General features: G+C 42.0%; 1 protein-coding gene and 1 long non-coding RNA gene across 2 annotated transcripts in view; both read left to right on the forward strand.

The window, feature by feature from the left end:
* Positions 1 to 531: 531 nt before the first annotated feature.
* Positions 532 to 19,323, forward strand: part of LOC307045378 (uncharacterized protein) — a 103,094-nt gene continuing 84,302 nt past the window's right edge. Inside the window, exon 1 of the mRNA XM_079691008.1 lies at positions 532 to 603. The gene's annotated coding sequence lies outside the window, so the exon portion shown is untranslated. The remainder of the gene's footprint in view (positions 604 to 19,323) is intronic.
* On the forward strand, positions 5,693 to 8,638 carry LOC307044956. The gene is made up of 4 exons (XR_013809752.1): positions 5,693 to 5,905; positions 7,197 to 7,277; positions 7,497 to 7,707; positions 7,804 to 8,638. It is a non-coding gene; the product is annotated as an uncharacterized lncRNA (long non-coding RNA).

Genomic DNA, 19,323 nt, shown 5'->3' on the forward strand with positions numbered 1-19,323 from the left:
GGCATATACATGTATATATTGCACATATAGCACATATTGCACAAAGTTATATTTAGTTTGTATTTAGCAGCAGAGCCGGCCCGACCCATTAAGCGACATAAGCGGCCACTAAGGGGCCCCCTAGCAAAAAATATATATATATATGTTTTGTTTTTTTTATTTAAAAGGAAAAAAATCTCAGTACACCGTCGCCGTGATAAGTATGTTTAATTACTTGTGTTAATATGCCTAGATTGCCTACTCTCAAAGGCATGTATTATATTATTGAGTCAATAATATAATACATTAACCGTGCTTTAACTGAACCTCATCATGACACAAGAGAGGAGGACAGGATTGTAATTTCCCGTGTTCAGTAAATGCAACAGAGGCAAGACACCAGACCAACCAGAGAGTTGAATGGAAATAAAAATCTGTCTTATTGTCTGACAGGTAGCTATCCTGTGAGCTGTGACAATGTTTAAAATAAACAGTCAGTCAGACTCAGTTTTTGAAGATGGACATAAGAAAACATTTTCTTAAAAAATACGACAATTCTCAAGTGGTGGCTCACACAACAACCCCAGAGCCACCACTTGAGCCAGGTAAACAAGGTATGTAAATGTCAGTAAACTACTAAATTATGCGAACATGTAAGCAAAGCATAAATTAGAGCTACGTTGATGTTACTTTGAATCGCGGGGTAAGCTAAACCGTTAGCAAGTAGCTATAGCTAGCCAGATATATTAAATAAACACTTTGTCATACAATCTAAATGTAATATTTGTTAGCGTTACCTGGTAATTTCAAAGAAAGCTCTCTGGGAAATGTTGACTTACTGTTCGACATGAAGCTAGAAGCTACCTTACAGTACACAGTTGATCCGGAGTCCTGTCAGTTAAAGTGTTTCATAGTTAGCTTAGCTAAGCATCAACCTAGCACTGAAATATATGGATGTTATGTGACAGTATTTCTGAGAAAAAGTCAGCTGAAATGGTGGCATAGTTGCCACTGCTTTACGTGTCAACAGCATGTTTGAATGTATTTGCAGCAGTAAATGTGGCTGTTTGGCCACTGACGTTGCCATAACAACACCTGAATTTAAATGTGCAACCTCTTTTTGTGACAGATTTTTGCAAGAAATTATAATTCTTCTGAATGATATTCCTATTGACAGCTAGTTTCTATGTGAACATTATGAGATGGACAGCCAGAGAGAATAAATGAAAAACAGTTATGAAATACTATATGACAAAACAAGAATACAGTTTAAGTGATTTGTAAAATATCCATACAGAAAAATCGTTTAGAGTTCTGTTTCATATGGGTGTCCATAGATCTCTTAATTTTGCTCTCAAAGTGCACCAGATTGATGCTTTTAACTTCAATATTTAAAAAAAAAAAACAATATGTGTGCTTATGCTAACATCATAAGACAAAAGTTGGTTCCGTGTTGTGTGTAGTGAGAACGCGCTAGAGTGAGGGGGGCCCCCAAGCCAAAGCTCGCTTAGGGCCCCCAAAAGCCTAGGGCCGGCCCTGTTTAGCAGCAAGGGGTGTTATAGTCTGTGTTGTGGTGTGTGTAGGAGGGTCTACTAGGGGCAGTGCTGGTTGTAAAGTCTGACCGCTGCAGGAAGGAAGGACCTGCGATATCTCTCCGTGTGACAGGTGGGGTGCAGCAGCCTGTCGCTGAAGGTGCTGTACAGCAGGGTGTCCTGGAGGGGGTGGGACATATTGTCCAGCAGGGAGGACAGCTTGGCTGCCATTCTCCTGTCTCCCACCACCTCCACAGTGTCCAGAGGACTCCCCAGGACAGAGCTGGCCTTCCTTTCCAGTCTGTTCAGTCTCTTTCTGTCAGCAGCCGAGATGCTGCTGCCCCATAGAAAATGGCTTACGCCACAACAGAGTCAAAGAAGGTCTGAAGGACCAACTTCTTAAACATGTCCTGGTTTCTTCACTCATCCATGACAGTAAAATGCATTTCTCCAGGTTTGAACAAAAACATTAATTTGATGTCATCCAGGGCTGTGGGAAGCACTGATCAACATTTTGCTGATAGATTGATCAAGAAAATGATTGACAATTTAAGATATCAATAGATATGGGTCAAATCTCCCATACACTTACAGTAAGGTCTAATGTAATTTCATTGAGGTAAATATGTTAAGAGCAATTCTACAAATGTTTATTTAAAGCTTTTTCAATTGCCAAGCAGAGCGATAGCAAAACATGATGATGAATCATCAAAAACAACTACAGCATAGATTAGTAACACCAGTAACCTTGAACCAGCCACTCGTTATGCTTAAGCTTAGATTGTCAGGGGACTTTCACCTTTCATCTCTCTTCTCTTTATTTGTATATACTAATGCTGTCAAAATGATCTCGATAACGGCGGTAATTAATTTTTTGAATTAATTGCGTTAAAATATTTAACGAATTTAACTTATGTGCAGAATGGCCCGCCCCATACATCCCACCAGTGGCAGCGCTAGGGTATGGCTGGGGTAGGCTACTACACCCATACCAAGAAATGGCTTAGCCCCACCATGAAAAATTATGTTAAAGTAAGTAAAATAAAGTCCGCCAACTCGCGCTGAGAATTGCACAAACAGCAGTTAGTAAGATTGATTTCAGTAGCCACTTGTCTGGAAATACCGAAGAAACGGTTTTGAAAACTTTTGTCACGTAGTGATCGTCTTCTCAATAGAACATCTTTGATAATGTCTTCTGGCCAAGAATCAAGATAACGGCGTGGTGTTGTTGCAGGAAGTCCCGACGGAGAATACTTTTGCTGTATTACTAGGTGCACATAACTGGTACGCAGGTAGGCATTGTTGAGGCAGAATCTCTGCTTCGCGCGTTCCTCTATGAGTTTGTTTTAAAAGAAGGAAAAGTCAAAGCACCAGGATAAGGGTTAAACAATAATCTGCTTTAATGGTAAAAAAAATACAATACATCACCCAATCACCTAATCACGAAGCAGTACTCCGGGCTCAGGTTCTACCACCGTGTGAGACACGTCTCAGGAACGGCAAGTCAAAAACAAGAGCGCCGATATTCAAAATGATCACAACATTTATACACAGGTGGGGAGGAGTTTTGTCGCTTGCTCCTTCCTAGCTATTTGTTAGTGGCGAGTTCACTTCTGAGCAAGCTAGCCAGTGAGTTGGCAGTGTTCCATTGGTCGGTTCACTTCTGGGCGGGACCCCAGGTAGTGAGTCAGCAGTTTGTTGATTCCATCTGTTGCTTCTGTGCGCGTGTGTGTCTGTGTTTGTCCCTCTGCCCTTAGGCAGATCCCCCAATCAATGATTTGGAGTCATGACAGAGGACTCTTTGACAGGACACATACTCATTCCCCCTAAACATCTTCAACACACACACACATCCTATCATGTATCTTATCACACAACAGTCACCTGTTTTTCTCTATGAAAGCCATATTTATAAATATCCAAACGCCATCGTCCCATGACAGTCACTGAATCAGTCAACCAACATAAGTTAATTGTTCTTGTGGCTTAATGGCTTCCCTGAACTTCCCTTCACCCCAAAGTCAGCTCTCTGGAATGAATACATTTAAAAATGAGAACAAAGGACTATGGCCTCAGTAACTGTTTGACTCAATTCTCAAGGCCTCTTTTGGGGTCTGTAGGAGATAAATCATTAATTATACAAGACTTTAACTGCCTTATATCTGAAAATGTATCTGGAAATTCCCCTGTTAATTGCAAGGACTATTGATCATTAACAGAGAGAACCTAGGGGCCTCTTCTTCGTATCTGCTAGCAGAAGTCACTCAATACAGAAATCACAAGTTTAACACACATTCTATATAAGGTGACATTAAAATGAATATACCAGATTGAACTTCAAATAATACTTCAGCATGCGCGGCAACAATCTGTACCGTCACTTGTGTCACAAAGCGCATTTGCGTACCGACGTACTTGTGAAGCTTTTCCAGAAGGCGGTTAGATCACCGGACGACAGAGTCGGTGATTCCCCCATCATCCAAACCCATCAATTTGAGTAAATATTGTCCCCTTGAAAACCGTTACTGAACTGATTTTGGATATTTGTACTTTGATAACAACACGTTCTCACTCCCAACCCGTCACATGTTGACAGACGGTCAGGGCCCCTCCCCGTCACCCTATGACGGACAGGGTACCCCTTGACCGTCAGGCTTCTACGGGCAGGGCATCCCATAGACCTTCCTTGCGGACAGCGGACCCCTTTACCGTCAGGCTTCTACGGGTAGGGCGTCCCATAGACCTTCATAGACCACGTGATCAACAACAATGACCGACCTTCATGTTATTCTCGGTGGAAAATGCCTATTTTAAGGTTAATTTGGCCATTAAAATGCGTTTTGATGTCATTTTATGCGATTAATATGAGTTGTTATTTCTGATTATTTGTGCAGTAGATGTACATGATGTTTAGTTTGCTAGTTATGACGAAGATTACTTCATGAATGTGTACACATTCATGGTTGCTAAGGTGGTTGCTATGGACGCTGCAACAGCTCCCCGTTCTCAGCTGAAGCGTATGGTGCGAGACGTCATTGCTCTTTATATATAGTTTATACAAAATGACAAAATTGTAATTTGCATACTCTGTGATAGTTCTCGGCGACAGTTAGGCAAAAAATAATAGGTTTATAGGCATTTCTTTCTCTTATGTGAAGTTGAGATGATGCATGCTGGGTACTGAATTATGCGCGACGATGTTTTCGGCACACACTTTTGACGTTATCTATGCGCGACGATGTTAAAGCCCATTTGCGATCCTTCCAGCAGGTAAGAAACACCGTGAACATGTGCCTGAACTCGAGAAAATCATTCAATATTCAGCACAAACAGCCTTATGTCGGACCAATAAGACATTGTTGGAACATTTACAAGTGCAGGGTAGTCGTTTTTTTTGCCTGTAAATAATTTTAAGACATTCAAAAAAGTGTAACTTGCTGCATCAAACGTGCAGAATGCTAGCTAGCTGCTACTAGCTATTCGCTAGGACAGAAGGTGCTTCTAAGTTTAACTTTATTTAAGAGGTGGCAAACGACTGACACCTGTTATTGCATGAAATAATATTTGTGATTGTTTAGGAATGTAGTTATTATGTGTCAGTTATGTGTTTTCAATGGGGTTAGAGTTGATTAAATGAATGACACAACAATAAAAACAATTAAATAATCCTAAAAGTTCAGAAATATTCCTTCATGTTCATGACACTAATGCCAAGCCCCTTACATATTAGGTGACCTTTATTTGTCAGATATGATCTTACAGGTTACAGTCATAGGGAATTGTATGGTTTCCATTAATAATGTATTTCCAGTAACCTATGTTACCATAGCTCCAAACTGTCTTTTTGTAATCATGCTATGTTGATGTTGTTAATTATTTGATAAGATAACACCACTGTAAAATGTAAGGTGTTCAATTCCTAATTGTTGTTTCTTCTCTCAACAGATTCTTCTGGGATATAAGTGAAAGCCAAACACCATTATAAGCTATAGCATCAATCCAAAGGCACTTTTAAGAGCCACGTCCCCGTTGTTTCCCTGTCCTTGCTGTTGTGAAATTGTCCTATCTTTGTTGCTGTCTGTGTATCTCTGCCTGTCCCTGTGTATGTGTCTTATCTGTCATCTTTCTGTATTTAGTCCATGTCTGTGTTTTTGTTTTTCTAACCATGAGTGATTCAGAGCATCAATCATTTACGGATCTTGATGATTTTCTTGATGAGGAAGAATTCAAAGATGAGATGGAAAGTCTTGATGAGTTGATTTGTGAGCTTCAGGATGAGGAAGTAGCAGCACCAGTCCAGACACCTGAACCAACCATAAGGTGGACAAAGAGAGACATCGATGGAAACATAATATATTCCAGGCCAAGATCAAGCAGCAACCAGTCAAATCAGGGTCAGTATTGTTTATTATTGAAGATATTTAGGAAATCTAGATTATTTAGTCACCGGTGAGTTTATCAGATAAAGCAGGGGTGGGGAACCTTTTTTCCTCTCAAGGGCCATTTCAATTTTTACAACATCCTCCGAGGGCCGTACAAATTATTGACCTCTGCTTAAAAATACTAAAGTCACAGCCATCATCATTTTGCCTTTCTTTCATGCTGTGCAAAGAAAAAGCAACCTCTTAATCCAGATACTGTATCTTACCATGACACGGTTGTGGCATGACCACCAAAACAGAAAGATATGGACACAAGATGTGTGCAAATGTATTTAGTTTCCTATCCATGTGAACATGATTTAAGTGGGGGGGGGGACTTAACCTCCTCTAGGGGGGTCCGGGGGGCATGCTCCCCCGGGGAGATTTGTTTTTAAAATGTGGAAGTTAAAAACATCAATCAGGTGGACTTTGAGAGCAACATTAAGAGATCTATGGATACATCTCTCAACACCCATATGAAACAGAACTGTAAGCAGATTTCTTTTTCTTTACGGATATTTTACAAATCACTCTCCTTTCAAACTGTATTCTTGTTTATTAATAACAACTTTTTTTTTACTGTCATATACATGTAGTATGTTATACCTGTTTACTTTATTCTCTTATTTTTGTATAACTATAATGATCATATAAAGATGTGCCTTTACCTCACTGGTTGTAGAAAAAGCTTGTTATATTCGTTAGCATAGCTAGCTAACCAGATGCTAATAACAACAAAGTTATTGACTGTATGATGAGTATGACAGATGAACAGATCGCCACTGGGCTTTCAACTAAAGACACAACCACGCAAAAACTGCGGCATTTGCTTATGGGTACTGCAATTTGTGAAAGTTCCGGAGCGACGTTCTGGTGCTCTCCGGCCGAACTGCACCCTTGTAAAACGAGATATATACCACGTGATGACCAGGGGGATGACATGTTAGGCTCGTGTTGTGTTCAAGGAGCCTGACTGTGGCCAGGAAAAACAGGCACTCGCTTGTTTAATTTTTTTGGGGTCTAGATTTCTTAAATTTTTTTCTTTTTTACGTGTGTTTATAAATTACCTCGAGGGCCGTATACGGCCCGGGGGCTGGAGGTTCCCCACCCCTGAGATAAAGGAATACATGTATACCTTGATGTTTAGGGGATACAGCATCAAACTAAAACCACCGATAACAAAGATATGACTGCTTGTGCATTGTGCAGTTATGGGTAACAGGGACAATTTAATTTTAATCTTGTTGATTTGTTTTTGGTACAGCTGGTCCTAGTCGGTGAAATGATCCTCCCTTGGATGCGCCTGACACTAGCCATGAGTTGGCCTTTGCTCCAGAGAGTGTTGGTATGTATTTTGTGTCTACATAAGCCCTAAACAGAATATTTATATATTTGTATCTTATACTGAATTGTAAATGTAAATGTAATGTTTGTAATCATAATATATTCATTTTGTAATAATAATAATGAGCAAAGCTGTTACACCTCTCAAAGCCACAGCCACTCAGTACACTTTGATATTTTATCAAATAATATTGATTTATTATTCTATCTTTTTTAACAGTTTTTTCTACAAGATCTCCAGCACTCATTGAGCGATACCTCAGAGGATGACCAGGACGCATCAGCCCGAACTGCTCCTCTCATGATAAGGAGGCTTCAAGAGGAGAAGAAGATTGTTCTCATTGAGATGGACCACCATTGGAGAGCTCTTCAAACCCGTGGTGATGGCCTGAAAGAGCTGTCCTGCCTGCTTTCCAGTGAGACAATGCAAAGTATGTATTTAAATTATAAATGTCATAAACAGAAAAACATTATTACAATTATGTTATTCCAACACTGGCTTTATCTTATTGTGTTTTACTTTTAAGATTTGGCCTGGGTCCTAAGTGAAGAGGGGTTGAGAGGTCTGCAGAGCACCATCCTCAGAAAGCGGCAGAACATCACAGAGAGGAAGTTGCAAGCGAGAGCCTGTTACCTTCAAGTTTTGTCTGGAGCAGAAAACATGAATTTCTTGCACAGGGCTTCAGCTGATGACTATGACAGTGACTCTGATTCTGACATGGATTAGAAATTGACCCCTTCATATGGACGATTATGAATATGCTTCTTCAACCCTCCCGGCCCTATCCCTGTGGGGCCCCCTTCCTGCACTCAGGATCTAAACAGCAAAATTACTGCTATGGAACCAAACAGCTTTCTGAGATCAACTATTTCCCAAGATCCAAAATGTTCATCCAACCATAACCATCATAATAAGTCATCATAAAGGCTCAGAAGAACACTCCTGACACATCTTCAAACATTATGAATAGCCTCTTAAAACACTGCTTCATTTGATTATAGATTACATTTTTAAGGTTAAATGCACATCTTTGTTTTTTTAAATACACAAATCATAATGCCTGTCAATATAAATCCTGCATACTGTATATAATGTATATAGACATTTATTTGCTTCATACATACTGTACATAATCATGTACTCCATGTATATCCATTCAATCTAAATCCTTGTTACAAGTTGTTATGTTAAGAATGAATGTAAACACTCAAACTTGTATTGCGTTGTTTGTAAAATTTAGAATGTGTAGATATAATTAGGATTTATTCAGTTATATAAATACAACAAATTATATATAGGCCTAAGTTATATCTATTTCTGTATATTATACTGAGAGCAATGAAAAAGCAATGTTTCTATCTGTACACATAATTTGTAAATAAAGTTGATTGTTGCAACCGAGTCTCGCATCACATGTTTAATAGGTTTGTCGGGCTTTAGTACAAAAACAAATAAGTTATTTATTGTTTGATTTCGCTAGTTTTGGATGGCAGAAAGTCATTCAATCATGATAGTCAACCACCTGTTATAAAATATAGAATATTGGTAACACTTTATATTAAGGTACACAAATTAACCATCAAATAGTTGTTAACTAACATTCATATTAGCAGTATATTCGCTCCTTATTAGTCATTATAAAAACGTATTAATGCCTTATTCTACATGACAGTATTCTACAAGTAATAAGCCATTAGTTGAGAGTTTTTCCTCAATAACCCTCTAATTAGTGCTGATTTATTGCAAGAAAGGAAGTTGTTGTACATGACTTTTGGTCTTAATATGCTAGAATTCTTGCTAGCGTTAGCATACAGGCTAGTGCATGCTTATTGCACAGCTAGCATTAGCTATATTTACCTTGTTTACACTTAGCGGTTGTATTAATCTGTGTATGTAACACTTGCATGTATGAGATCATTAAGTGCCTTGTAACTTCTTTTTGTATAGTTTCACTCCGTTTGAATGTCAGTGGACTGCAAATAAGTCAATAAAGGAGCATGGCTGCTCATCCCTGGCTCTCAAAAGAGATTGGCTGGCTGTTTAATCTATGTTCACACTGAGACAGTACAACACATAGAGAGATAAAATCTCAACTAATGGCTTATTACTTGTAGAATACGGTTATGTAGAATAAGGCATTAATAAGTGTTTTATAATGACTAATAAAGAGCCAATATACTGCTAATATGCATGTTAATTAACAAGTGAATTTGTGTACCAGAAAAGTGTTACCAGAATATTTGGTTGTTGGGTTATGTAAATAGATTTAAATTCCCCCTGCTATTTCTTTGGCGTCCCCTAGTCGATTGTTTACATTGATCCACATTCCTTCTCCTTTATATATGGATATATTATATTTTCAGACATCAGGACTGTCTATGATGCAAATGTATTTTGAATGTATACACATTTGGTATTGCTCGCCTGTCCATCCTGGGAGAGGGATCTCTCCTCTGCAGCTCTCCCCAAGGTTTCTTCATTCATCGTTTATTTGGGAGTTTTTCCTTGAATTATGTGAGGGTCTAAGGACAGAGGGTGTCATATTCTTTACAAACTGTAAAGCCCCCTGACACAAATGTATATTTAGTGATTATGGGTTATATACATAAAATGTGATTGATTGATAGATTTAACTATTCTGTTATTCACATTATGTAAGAAGTGAAATTCCATTAACTAGTCCATTATTTAAATATCCTTTTGAACTTGAATCTTATTGTAATATTACCTTGTTCATGTCCTTTGTATTATTATGTTTTGGGATCAAACACCCAAGTTCTTGTTACTATCTTCATTGAAAAAGGCGAATTCGATTTTTGTTGGTATTGGGCCTTCAAAGCGCTCTGCGAAACTACACCTAGGATGGCATGTGCCCATGAAATGAGAAAATTAAAACTTTGTGTTAGAGCAAAGCCAAATACATAATTGGAAAGGCCTTGATCTGCAGAGTGGCAGAGAAGGTCAGTATGAAGGTTTTCCATGCCTCCTGCTTTGAAAAATTGACCTTTAAACCTTGAGCTCAGTACATTAATTCAGCAACAAAAGGGACTACAGACATGGGGCCAACTGTTATAGAGAGCTCTTGACCTCAGCTATCCTAGGTGTATAACCAAAAGGTTTGGCATTGTTACATATGGGAGAATATAGTAAAAAAAATCATTGTCACAATTACATATATATATATATTTACAATCTAATTAGATATATATTTTAACCAGCCCTCTATACTACTATGTGTACTCTAAATGTAGTATTTACAATGTAGTAGTATGTGTATGTAGTATGAAAATGTAGTATTTATTGTATTTTTTAAACTACATTTCCCTCGAGCAGTGCCATGCTGTTTTATTACAAATCAGCACCATAGTGGTAGTTTTCGAGTTTTATAAGAAATAAGTTTGAGAAATTATATATCTACCAAAAATATCAAATATCTATAACTGCCGACTTAGTAATTACAGTTTACACAACACCAATAGTATCCCACAGAGACCCTCACCCACAGGAGGGTTGAGAGGGAGGATAATAGGGTTGATAGTGATGGCAGAGCCTCTGTTGAGGAGAATGTTCTCGAGACTGAGAGGACGAAACAGGAGGGACGAGCTGAGTTCATTCTTATACACATAAATATACATATATATATATATATATATATATATATATATATATATATATATATATATATATATGTGTGTGTTACTGGTGGATGTTAGTACTGACTCACTGTTTCACTACTATCCAATGTTTACATAAACTCTGTAGGCCTGCAGTAACAGTAGCCTACTAATACTACATACTAATACTCTGTTACAGTTAAAGTACACGTGTACTCTTGTACAGTAACAGTACTGCAATATCCATGTGATGCAGTACAGGAGAGTATTCAGTATCAGAGAGAGTAAACTAAAGTACCTGAACATTGTACTCCAGTTCAGTACTGAGTACTACACTCCACCTCTGTATACAGTATATAGCCCATTCATGTGTATGAGCTGCTGTATGCACTCCAGCTGAGGGTCTGTAGGTCCTGTGTACTAATGTTCTACAGTACACACACATGTACATGTACATGTATATACACTGGGGCAAAAAAGTATTTAGTCAGCCACCAATTGTGCAAGTTCTCCCAGTTAAAAAGATGAGAGAGGCCTGTAATTTTCTTCCTAGGTATACCTCAATTATGAGAGACAAAATGAGAAGAAAAAAATCCAGAAAATCACATTGTCTGATTTTTAAAGAATTTATTTGCAAATTATGGTGGAAAATAAGTATTTGGTCAATAACAAAAGTCCATCTCAATACTTTGTTATATACCCTTTGTTGGCAATGACAGAGGTCAAATGTTTTCTGTAAGTCTTCACAAGGTTTTCACACACTGTTGCTGGTATTTTGGCCCATTCCTCCATGCAGATCTCCTCTAGAGCAGTAATGTTTTGGGGCTGTCGCTGGGCAACACAGACTTTCAACTCCCTCCAAAGATTTTCTATGGGGTTGAGATCTGGAGACTGGCTAGGCCACTCCAGGACCTTGAAATGCTTCTTACGAAGCCACTCCTTCGTTGCCCGGGCGGTGTGTTTGGGATCACTGTCATGCTGAAAGACCCAGCCACGTTTCATCTTCAATGCCCTTGCTGATGGAAGGAGGTTGTCACTCAAAATCTCACGATACATGGCCCCATCCATTGTTTCCTTTACACGGATCAGTCGTCCTGGTCCCTTTGCAGAAAAACAGCCCCAAAGCATGATGTTTCCACCCCCATGTTTCACAGTAGGTATGGTGTTCTTGGATCTTGGACACACATTAGTTTGACCCGCTATCTTAAACCCATTAATACTGTTTCTTTTGGATTATTATACAAGCAACATGAAGGTATCTTGCATTGTGTAAGATTAATTGTTATTTGCATGCAAGGGATAAGGTACACCTGCTGTTTCTGCCATTGCCTTCATTACAACAAAATCATTATTTTACAAAGAACAATACGCATTGTTGCTCTTTTTTTGGACCAAAAACACTGTGTGGGGCTCTCACAAAATATTTACAACATTTAAGCATCACAATCAGACGGGGTCAAAGAGGTAAATACGATCACTGTAAGATGTAACATCTGACAATAAGATTATATTTTCAAAGGTCAGGGGCCTTATTTATAAAGCGATATATTCTCAAAAAATGGCGTACGGCAGTTTCTACGCAATGTTTGCGATTTATAAAATACTAACTTGACGGGAAAACGTGCTGTCCTCCACGCAAACTCTAACCCATGCGTACGCACTAATACAGGAGAGACGAGAAACTGCAACACCGTTGGCAGAAGGAAGAATGGAGAGAAATATGTGGAAATAATACCATAAATAAAATGTTACCTCTCATTTATCATATGAAGAATTCATTTTCAAACATTGATTAAAGCCAATCTTAAAATGATTTAACAAACGCCTGTTTGAGACTCCTCAGTGCACACAAAAACATAACTTAAGAAATAAATAAATATGGATATGTTATTTAAAACCACATCGAATATGTTGTGTTAATGTTATTAAATGTAGGAGGATAGAATTACGTCTAAACTGACGCCGTTTTGCATTTCTATAGGTTGTATAGCTACGAGCATGGTTTTATATACTATCACGTTTAATCGTGTTTTATGCCGTTTGCCAAGACTTGATAAGTCGCTCGTAAAACACAGGAGGTATGGAAACTAAGAACACCATATGTGGTAAATTGTACAGATAATATAACACAACACATTAGTTTTATTTCCTTTAACTGGTGGATTATGGATATAGAGTTGCTGCAGGGGGGATGAGATGCACAGGCTGCAGTGGAGACGCTGCGCACAGATTGACAGCTGGGACACAAACCACTAAATACAAAAACATAATTCAGATCCAGTCGTCACGACTCCACTCCGGAGGGATTCCCCCATCATTTATTAAAGTTTCTCATCAAGGGGGGGGTCTCCTGTCCCCAGTACAAACACACTGCCTGAGGAAAGTTAGGCTATGTGTATTTTTTTTGTCATTATCCTTTTTCGAACCACTTATTTATTTATTTTGGTGACGATCCGATCCATGCTGCTACTCTGGTTCAAACTGCATCCACCAAACAATATATCTCAACCTCCCCAAAATAACCTAAATCTGACAGGGTGTGAGATGTCTTTTTTAGCTGTTCTGTCGTCATTTCCTGCGATCTTCTTCATGCAGTCAGTCAAAATGAATGAATGAATGGGCGTTTCTTTGACTATTTATGGGCAAATATGGGTGTGATGGGAAGCCCGCAAAAGCTGCTCCGCATTTCGAGTTGATTGTGATTTATAAAGGGAAATAGGCGTAGGATGTGCGGTACGCACTTCCCTCGCCGGTACGCAATGTTTTGTGAATTGGAACATGGCGTAACATTTCTGTACCTATTTTTTTGCTTTGCACTACGTAAGCAACCTTCCCACGTGAATCCTACGCACGGCGTTATAAATGAGGCCCCTGATCATATTGTACTAAAAAGGGAGTGTCGTGGCTTCCTTCCTTGTATCTCCATCAAGCCACTAGACGCCTTAAACAGACAGTTCTAACTCGTTTCTTTCCTTAAATTACTCACAGTTTGAAGTGCTGCTTCGCCTCCGATGGTTTAGAACAGGGGTGCCCACACTTTTTTGGCTGGTGAGCTACTTTTGAAATGACCAGCTAACCGAGGTCTACCAACCAAAAATAAAAACCCAAATTGCAAGGGTTGCTGAATAACACGTTTTATTTTTACATGGGATAACTACAATAGGGCTGCAACAAACGACTAATTTGATTATCGATTAATCTATAGATTAATGAAACGATTAATCGACTATTCGGAGTACTACTGTGTGCCTTGCACAATTTCTCAAACGCTCTTATTTAGCCATCAACTTTTAGATTTAGTTTGAGGTTGTTTTAGGCATGTGGAAACTAACAATGAAGACAATAAAGATGAATACTTGATTCAAAAATCCATCCATCCATCCATCCATCCATCTTCTCCCGCTTATCCGTGGTCGGGTCGCGGAGGTAGCAGTTCCAGCAGAGAGCCCCAAACTTTCTTTTCCCTGGCCACATCAACCAGCTCTGACTGGGGGATCCCAAGGCGCTCCCAGGCCAGAGAAGAGATATAATCCCTCCATCTGGTTCTAGGTCTACCCCTTGGTCTCTTCCCAGCTGGACGTGCCTGGAACACCTCCCTAGGGAGGCGCCCAGGTGGCATCCTAACTAGGTGCCCGAACCACCTCAACTGGCTCCTTTCGACGCGAAGGAGGAGTGGTTCAACTCCGAGTCCCTCCCAGATGACCGAACTTCTCACCTTATCCCTAAGGGAGACACCAGCCACCCTGCGGAGAAAACCCATCTCGGCCGCTTGTACCCGCGATCTCGTTCTTTCGGTCATGACCCATCCTTCATGACCATAGGTGAGGGTAGGAACGAAAATGGCCCGGTAGACAGAGAGCTTTGCCTTCTGGCTCAGCTCCCTTTTCGTCACAACGGTGCGGTAAAGAGACTGCAGTACCGCTCCCGCTGCTCCGATTCTCCGACCCATCTCACGCTCCATTGTTCCCTCACTCGAGAACAAGACCCCGAGATACTTGAACTCCTTCACTTGGGGTAAGGACTCATTCCCTACTTGGAGTGGACAGTCCATCGGTTTCCTGCTGAGAACCATGGCCTCAGATTTGGAGGTGCTGATCCTCATCCCAGCCGCTTCACACTCGGTTGCGAACCGATCCAGTGAGTGCTGAAGGTCGCAGACCGATGAAGCCATCAGAACCACATCATCTGCAAAAAGCAGTGGTGCAATCCTTAGTCCACCGAACTGCAGACCCCCTCCCCCACGACTACGCCTCGAAATCCGATCCATGTATATTACAAACAGGATTGGTGACAAAGCGCAGCCCTGGCGGAGGCCAACCCTCACCTGAAATGGGTCCGACTTACTGCCGAGGACCCGGACACAGCTCTCGCTTTGGGAGTACAGAGATTGGATGGCCCTGAGTAGAGACCCCCTCACCCCATACTCCCGCAGCACCTCCCACAGTGACTCCCTGGGAACCCGGTCATACGCCTTCTCCAAGTCTACAAAACACATGTAGACTGGATAAGCATACTCCCAGGCCCCCTCCAGGATCCTTGCGAGAGTAAAAAGCTGATCCGTCGTTCCACGACCGGGACGGAATCCGCATTGTTCCTCCTCAATCTGAGGTTCGACAATTGGCCTGACCCTCCTTTCGAGTACCTTAGAGTAAACTTTCCCGCTGAGGCTGAGTAGTGTGATGCCTCGGTAATTGGCACACACCCTCTGATCCCCCTTTTTGAAAAGGGGAACCACCACTCCGGTCTGCCACTCCTTCGGTACTGTTTCCGACTTCCACGCAACGTTGATGAGACGTGTCAACCATGACAGTCCCTCAACACCCAGAGCCTTCAGCATTTCTGGGCGGATCTCATCCACCCCCGGGGCTTTGCCACTGTGAAGTTGTTTGACGACCTCAGTGACCTCCCCCCGGGAGATTGGTGTCGATCCCCCTTCATACTCCAGCTCTGCCTCTAACATAGAGGGCGGAGTTGTCGGGTTCAGGAGTTCCTCAAAGTGCTCCTTCCAACGCCCTAACACTCCATCAGTTGAGGTCAACAACGTCCCATCCTTACTGTACACAGCTTGGATGGTTCCCTGCTTCCCCCTCCTGAGGTGTCGGACAGTTTTCCAGAACAACTTTGGTGCCGCCCGAAAGTCTTTTTCCATGTCTTCTCCGAACTTCTCCCACACCCGCTGCTTTGCCTCGGCCACGGCTGAGGCTGCTGCCCTTCGGGCCTGTCGGTACCTTGCAACTGCCTCGGGAGTCCCCCGAGATAACAAATCCCTGAAGGCCTCCTTCTTCAGTCGGACGGCTTCCCTGACCACCGGTGTCCACCAGGAGGTTCGAGGGTTACCGCCCCTTGAGGCACCTAGGACCTTGAGACCACAGCTCCCCGCCGCGGCTTCGGCAATAGAGGCTTTGAACACCGACCACTCTGGTTCAATGTCCCCAACCTCCACAGGAATGCCCGAAAAGCTCCGTCGGAGGTGTGAGTTGAAGGCCTCCTGAACTTGGGCCTCCTCCAGACGTTCCCAGTTCACCCGAACTACACGTTTGGGCTTACCAGGTCTATCCAGAGGCTTCCCCCGCCACTCGACCCAACTCACCACCAGATGGTGATCAGTTGACAACTCCGCCCCTCTCTTTACCCGAGTGTCCAAAACATACGGCCTCAGGTCCGATGATACGATAACCAAATCGATCATGGACCTTCTGCCTAGGGTGCTCTGGTACCACGTACACTTATGAGCATCCTTATGTTCGAACATGGTGTTTGTTATGGCCAATCCATGACTAGCACAGAAGTCCAGTAACAAACCACCAATCCGGTTCAGATCAGGGGGGCCGTTCCTCCCAATCACTCCCCTCCAAGTGTCTCCATCATTGCCCACATGTGCGTTGAAGTCTCCCAGCAAGATTAAAGAGTCCCCTTCAGGAGCCCCATACAGGACTCTTTCCAGGGTCTCCAAGAAGGCCGTATACTCTGAACTGCTGTTGGGTGCATAAGCACACACAACAGTCAGAGTTTTCCCCCCCATAACCCGCAGGCGTAGGGAGGCAACCCTCTCGTCCACTGGGGTAGACTCCAACAACGAAGCACCCAACCGGGGACTTGTGAGTATCCCCACACCCGCCCGGCGCCTCACACCTTGAGCAACTCCGGAGAAGAATAGAGTCCAACCCCTATCCAGAAGTAAGGTTCCAGAGCCGACGCTGTGCGTAGAGGTGAGCCCAACCAGATCCAACTGGTAACGCTCCACCTCCCGCACAAGCTCCGACTCCTTCCCCCCAGAGAGGTGACGTTCCACGTCCCCAAAGCCAGCTTCTGTCGCCCGGGTCTGGTCCGTCGAGACCCTCTGCCTTCACTGCCACCCTTCTGGCAGTGCACCCGACCCCATCGCTGTTTCCCGTAGGTGGTGGGCCCGCGGGACGGAGAAGCGGAGGTGTTGCCCACGTCGCCTTTTCGGGCTGTGCTCCGTGGCAAGCCCGGCCACCAGACGCTCGCCGACGAGTCCTCCTTCTGGGCCTGGCTCCAGAAGGGGACTCCGGGCTTCCTCCGGGCCGGGTATCCTCACTTCGTGTGTCGTCTTTCATGAGGTCTGGCCCCTTGCCTGAGACCAATTTGCCATGGGAGACCCTACCAGGAACACAAGGTTCCAGACAACACAGCCCCCAGGTTCATCAGGGCACACAAACCTCTCTACCACGGTAAGGTGCTGGTTCTTCAGAGAGGCCAAAAATACATATATTATTAAATTAACTTAACAAATTGTGAACAAAATTAACATTGCTTTTTATTTGAATTAAATAAATAATATTTCACATCAAAAGAAACAACAATGTTTTAACAAATCTTATTAAATAATCTGATGACAGAACTGGAAAGAGAATAGCTGAAACTTTAACAAAATAAATAACTCAGTTACCTCTAATCATTAACCCATGTTTGTATAATGTAGTTAACTCCGTGTGTTGCTGCTAGCATACATAACACCTGACGTGGAAACGTTACTCGTGGATGGGGCTACAGAGCTACTCGAAAGACAGTCGAACCCGGTGCATTCCTCCGTCTGAATGTGGTGCACTTTTGCAAAATGTTTAGACAAATTGCTCGTGTTACCGCCCTTACATGCTAAACACTTTTGGTGACGAGCATTGTCCACCTCAAGACGGGTAACATGTAACCACACCTTGAAGCGCTTCTCTCCACCATCTCCTCCGTGTGTTGCTGCATGTAGCGGATGCGTGTGTGTAAACTGCCCCGCCCCCTTGCAAACAGATGGGGGAGAGAGAGATCTCTTCTGGATTGGAAAGATAGAAAATACACCGACCATAGACGCATTTGTTTGTCTTTTTGCATGTTAGAAACGAGTTGGCGACACTAAGACTAAGAGATAATGTTTGTGTAGCAATAATACATGACCTTTCTCTTTCTCAACTCGCTACTCGGAGGGAAGTCGCTGTCATATGCCTTGTGAACACTCCGATAATGCCTCTCCACGTTACCTTTCTTTGGCAGAGCGACGCTTGCTTTACAAATAAGGCAAATAACCTTTGAATGTGACATCACAAAAAAAGATTCTCCCTCCCATTCTGTGTGGAAGTGGTATGTCTTTAGCTTTTTGCTCGTTCCCGCACTCATTTTGTTGTTTGTCTCTCCCGGCACTTGACTGATTTTGTATCGCTTTGCATTCTGTGTTAACAGACTGGAAAGCAATAGGTCGCTTTTTCTGTCAATCAAGTCAACTCCTGAATTAAGTGGCAGGGAGGCCAAAGGAGGAGGGATCAAAACCTGTTTTGTCTATTTTAACGGAGCTGGATTTTTTTAAATTTATGAATGACTCGCGATCTACCAGCATTGCCCCCGCGGTCGACCGGTCGACCGCGGTCGACGTACTGGGCACCTCTGGTTTAGAAGATGTTGCGATGTGTTTGCTCAAAATAAAATAACAAACTTTTGCGTGCAACAAAGAAAAATAGGCCTTTACAATATTCAAAAGAAATAGGCAAAACTCAAAGTAAAATAACAAAACAACTTAGGTATTCTTTCTGTCTTGATAATGCTTATAACTTAAAGGGTACTTGTACGGTAAAAGTACGTTACGGTAAGATAAGTACGGTTAAAAACTGTTCCTCGACGGCGTCTCTCAACAGGTTGCCCATCACTGTGGCTTTAGCACCGGCGCCGTGGGAATTGTAGTCCTTTTATAGTGCGTTGGCTACAGACGTCACAATTAGGTGGCCTTTCTTATCAAATCAAAACACATTAACATACCGGCCCCTATTGTTATGGGCATCTTTAATAACAATAAACAAAAATTCACAAAGAGCCAGACAAAGTCAGTCTTCATATTCTATTTGAGATAGACAGGGTGTCTTAATTGTCCATCTTCAGTTATTTCCTTATTCTAAGGCAGGCACCAGTAGGCATATTTTGCTTATTGGTCT

The sequence above is a fragment of the Notothenia rossii genome (assembly GCF_949606895.1).
Source record: "Notothenia rossii genome assembly, chromosome: 6".
Classification (NCBI taxonomy): domain Eukaryota; kingdom Metazoa; phylum Chordata; class Actinopteri; order Perciformes; family Nototheniidae; genus Notothenia; species Notothenia rossii.